Source organism: Bos javanicus, chromosome 7 (genome assembly GCF_032452875.1).
Source record: "Bos javanicus breed banteng chromosome 7, ARS-OSU_banteng_1.0, whole genome shotgun sequence".
NCBI classification, from domain to species: Eukaryota; Metazoa; Chordata; class Mammalia; order Artiodactyla; family Bovidae; genus Bos; species Bos javanicus.
The window spans coordinates 96550498-96556358 of record NC_083874.1 but is presented as its reverse complement, the minus strand read 5'-3'; positions in this window follow the sequence as shown (position 1 = coordinate 96556358).

Below are 5861 nucleotides of genomic sequence, written 5' to 3'. Positions count from 1 at the left end.
TTATTCTACTGGAATTTCTCTTGCCTAAGTCACTGGGAACTTCATGTAGCCAAATAAATGCTTTCTTTCTGGCTCTTGTAGATGCGTTTAACACTATTGATCAATCACATCTTTCTTGAAACTCTCTTCAATGTTTTCTTTGATACACACTGTTCCCTGCTGTCTCTATGTCTTTTCTATAAAACACATGTGTGCTATAAAACACATTAGACGCCCACAAGTTGTTGGCTCTGTTTTTACCACATGACTCTGTTCCTATCTGGCACTTTAGACAAATGGCTGGCCCACAGCCTTCCTTTTATAAACTAGCCTAAAAAGAAAATTCTGAATGATGAAAACAAAATGTAATGGCAAACGGAGAAACTTACAGAAGTGGGTGACAGGCATCTATTCCAAAACAAATTCCAAGTACTTCAGAATCAATTAATTTAGCAAGTGACTTTTAAGATGCAGACACTCTCCAGAGTTGTAAAATAGAGCAATTATTTTTCATTGCACTTACAACTCCAAAATATTTATTTATTCACATACTTACTTATTTTTTCTTAACTTGTTTCTGACTCTCCTCACTAAAATTTAAGTTTCATGAGTTCAGAAACTTCATTTGTCTTTTTCACAGCTGTATTAGCAATACAAATATTCAATACATAATTTTGAATGACTGAATAAATTCTTAACTTTTGGAGAGTATTTTAAGGAATGTCTTTTACTTTCTTGCATAAAAGTCTTAGTATTAATAAAAAGGATGGCAGGTAAGCGTTGATTTTTAAAAACAGAGCATGTGAAAGAAGGGGCACCTTGGATTATGCAGTTGCTAATATTGTTCATAGTGATGGGGATCGGTGTAGGAAGGGGTGTTGATGAGTTCTCCATTAGACTGTAGTGTCAGACAGTTAGTAATACAAGAGCTTAACCAAAACTAAAGGTGTGTGGCATGAATACAATGGAAAGTTTTTTAGACAGGTTTTTACTGTCAAAGAACAGCATGCAAGGTATGTCTGTGTGTGCATACATGTGTGTACACAAGCATGTGTCCACATGCTTTGTCCACTTTGATAAATTTCCTAATATCTTATTGGTGACTATGCAACTGAAAATCATCCTGGTTCCATGGTACTAGACTGTTAGGAGTTTGAAAGCAAACAAACATATTATTAAAAGATAACATGGAATAATAATGAAAATGAAAACTCTGGACATATGCTAACATCTTGGTCCAAGAAACTCAATGCATTTCCAACCCCCACACTTGGAAGTCCAAAAAACAACAAGTGGAATTCACTAAGAAAGTCTGTGTCTGAAAGTTTTAAATTGCCTGAAAATAACCTTTGTTTGGGAAGAATCTCAATTCAAAAGTGAATAGAGGCTTAGTGTAAAATTTTGCACCTGGAATGAGAGGTAAAGCCAAACTTCGCAGGGTTTAAATCATGTGGGATGCTGCAGCCAAGCAAATACGGGTCCAAGAAATTAAATGACAGTACTGTGTTGAATCCAGAAAGTGATAACTAATGTAACAGCTGTTTCTTCTTCAAGACTGTTAATTTGAAGATAGAATGTTTGCACTTTCTCATTTTAAATATTGATTCTTGTTCACCTTATTACTCAGGATACCAGAGTCATTTGCTGTTAGATGTACTTTGCACTGTTGGAAGTATGTCTGCTTCAATAAATTATATGACTTCTGATTAACTCTCCTAGGTACCACACAATGAGACTGTTTGAATGACTTGCCAGCTTCTCCCACTCTTTGCCCATTAAATATATGACGTTACAACAGGAAGCACACAGCACTAGCCCCCGTAATGTCCTTCTGTTTTGGAAATTCAGAATGACTGTAACATATGTGTTAAGTTCTCTTTCCACTCTGGCCAAATCAGAAAAGACATTACTTGGGGCATTTCCAGTTACACAAATTAACAGATGCATTGTTCAACCAAGGTGAATAAAATGTTTTTGATCATTAGTTACAAAATAAAAGAATTATTTTCCTCTGTAATTTACTGATATTAAAATTACACTTAAGAATAAAAAAGAAAAATCTAGAAAATTCTTTAGATTTTAGAAAAAAAAGTAAAAGTTTAGTTAAACCATCTGTGACTATGCACCATATCAACATAGCATATTGAAGTATTTTTGTGGTTGTCACTATCTGATTATTCAGTGCTGCTTTTCCTCCCTCCTTCTAGAAGTAGAATCCATATTCCTGGCCACAGTAAGCAAATGGCCCACCCTTGGTGTGGCTCAGCTGGTAAAGAATCCGCCTACAATGCAATGCAGGAGACCTGGGTTCAATCCCTGGGTTGGGAAGATTCTCTGGAGAAGGGAACGGTTACCCACTCCAGGATTCTGGCCTGGAGAATTTCATGGACTGTATAGTCCATGGGATTGCAAAGAGCTGCACACACCTGAGTGACTTTCACTTTCACACTTTCACTTGGTAAAACCTTAGTAAACAACTCCTAGCGACCCCATGGAATGCAGCCTACCAGGCTCCTCCGTCCATGGGATTTTCCAGGCAAGAGAACTGGAGTAGGGTGCCATTGCCCTCTCCATGTTCAGTTGCCCAGTCGTGTCCAACTCTTTGGGACCCCCATGGGCTGCAGCACACAAGGCCTCCCTGTCTCTCACCATCTCCTGGAGTTTGCCTAAGTCTGTGTTCATTGCACTGGTAATGCCATCCAACCATCTCATCCCCTGATGCCCTGGGGTCAAATCCTGTTCCTTGTTCATCTTAAGGAGCGGCAGATGGCTGCCTCCTGCATCCCCCACCCCAACCCCTGCCAGCTCCTCATGGAAGGTGGTGGCATCTACTGGGTCACAGGCATTGTGTTTCATTTTGGAAGCCCTTATTCACCCTTGAAGGCCAGAAATCACTGACGGCTGTGATAGTTCTTGCCCATTGCTATGGCAGGAAATATTTTCATTTCACACGTCCGACTCTTTGCGATCCCATGGGATGTTGCCTGCCAGGCTCCTCTGTCCATGGAATTTTCCAGGCAAGAATACTGGAGTAGGTTGTCATTTCCTTCTCTAGAGGATTTACCCAACCTAGAGATGAACCCACATCTCCTGTGTCTTCTGCATTGGCAGGTGGATTCTTAACCACTGCACCACCAGGGTAGCCTCTAACTAGAATATCTTCTCAAATAATTTCATCAAGGATGTATATATCAAAATTATTTTTCTTAAAAAGAGGTATTCATGCTGTAAAGCAGAGTTGAGACAAGGGCTTTGGAGAGAGACAGACATGAATTCAAACTAGTTCTTCCATTTACAAGCTGCATAACAAGTTACTTAAAAATCATTAGCCTCTGCTTTCTCCTCTAAAGTGAAGATAATAATAACACTGACTTCAACAATTCTGTGAGGCTTAAATGATATATGTGTTTATAGTCCATGAAAACTAAATTAATGTTTGCTATTCTAATGAGGATCCTGGGACTCAGAGAGGTCCAGTAACTTACTCAGTATGACAAAAATAAAATGGAAGAGTCAGAATTATAACCCAGCCCTATGTGTCTTCCAAATTCCTACTCTTTTGAGCACACAGCTGCCTAGGGACTAACAAAGAAAGAAGAGATAATAGATTTCTAACCAAGATAACATGCTTAATTCACTCTATTGGAATTAAGACACATCTGGTACGTTTTGCTTATGAATTAAGGAATTATACTGAAACAAGCCTTCCGTTTGGGTAAATGCTATAAGATGACTATTATCCATAACAAAGTTTGAACCAGAACCTTAATAACATCAAGGACAAAACAAATATAGACAGCTTTCCTGGCGTTTCCATGCTTAGCTACTGGTATAAATAAAATGATTTCTATTCACATCGGGCCCTGCATTGTACACTATGCCTCTTCTCTACTTTCCCATATAAATGTGATAGCTTTCTATTACGGTACTGAAGCCTTCAAAGGAAGAACTTCCCAGCCTGGCTCTCTGAATGAAGTTTGACTACAGCAGGAGCTCAACCCCAAACTCATCCATATTTGTGTGTGTGTGAATTTCACACATAAGACGTCAAATAGTTTGCAGAATTCATTCATCAAATTAAAATTCCATTTGAAGTGTTATATTATACCATGCCTACTCTCAGCCCTCTGCTTGTCTTCTTTATGCTTTTCTGCTGTCCTTATCACAAGCCCATGGACCCTCGTTTACTTCACAGAATTCAGAAACTAGCTAAAGAGACAGTCTCATCAGGAGCTCAGTAAAAACATCAGGAAGACAACGGAACAGAACTATCTGAATCAGAATTGTCGATTGACGCACACAACATTGCTGTTAATCACGCCTTTGCCACAAGCAAATTTACAGATTGCTAAGGGGTCAACTGCCAATGTTTGCCTTAATTGGTACCAGAATGTGAAAAGTCATATTAGGAGTTACTAACTTATGAAATAGTATAATAAAGATGGTTTTTCAATAGTTGCACTCCATAAGAACCCTAGAATTCCAGTTGACAGATCTGGCTTTTATTACAGTAAAAATGGTTTCAAAGCATATAGTATGGAAATCACTTGATTGGCATTATAAAGGAGCATTTTCCAGGTGAGGATATCTTTTGACAAAATACGGTCCAGTTCTTCAGTAGAAAAGCTCTGGGGAAGAACTCTAACTCTCTAAATGGGGAAAGGTGGTTACAAATGTAGCCCAGTATAACATCCCAGAGCACCCCATTTCTTTTGAGGTTTCATGTTAATTAATATTGCCTTTATCACGGTTGGCTCCCCACAAGATGATACTCCACTTTTTTAAAAAATCTAGCCTTTTATTAGCTCCCATAATCTCAGGAAGATAGGCTAGAACTGTTAAGGTGAATATCATATAACATTAAGACAAAAAGTACACTAGAAAAATACAAAAAGCATTTGCAATGGAAATGCAAATTTGTTCTCACAAATTTAACCAAAACTTCAACATTGAGAGCAATAAATGATGCTTCTATTTGCTGAAAGAATATTCTAGAAAGCTGCCAGACACTTCCTATCTCTTCAATCAATTGCCATGAGGTAGTAGAATTAGTCCTTCTACCCTCACTTCCACTCAGGGGATTCTTTTAAAAGCAGTGCTATGCTGTTCTCCCTCAGCTTGCTATGGATCTGTTTCTTCCCACACCCATAACTCCACCAGATAAAAGGAGAGCCTCTAAGAAAAAAACACTACAGGCTTCCGACTTGCCGAAAGAAGAGTGGTGACTTGGTGGACATTTGCTCAACCATGACGCTCACTCGCCAGGTTCATCCTGGTGCCTCCTGGAGAGCAGGTAGGAGAAATTGTCCCATTTCCTCCAGAGTTTGGGAGTATATTTGAAACAAGAGGCCAGGTTGTATTTCTGATATGAATAATTCCGAATGCCAGAGAATACCTGGCTGCCCCATGATTGCAGAGCAGGGAGAAAGGGGAAGAGTAAGACGAGTCTCCTTGTATGGTAAAGGTGCACAAGTTTCCTGATGACAAAAAGGATGCCACAAAAAAGTAACAGATTTGAGCTATTCTGAAGGTATCCCACACAAGAAGGAAATCTGCTAAGTTAAGATAGCCAAGAGTGGGAGACTGGGTGGGAACAAAACGTTCCTAAAAGAGCACATCACCCACATTCACCCATGTTATGAGGCTGTAGAGGGGCAGTCTGTGCAGGGGCTCTGCTGAATGCACATCTGGGTCCACAGGATATCCAGAGATACATCATTAGCCTCACAGAAGACACTGAGCAAATAGAAAATTAAAAGAGCAGCTTAGTGAATGACTACTGTGAAAAGTGAAAGTGACTCGGTTGTGTCGGACTCTTTGTGACCCCATGGACTACACAGCCCATGGAATTCTCCAGGCCAGAATACCGGAGTGGGTAGCCT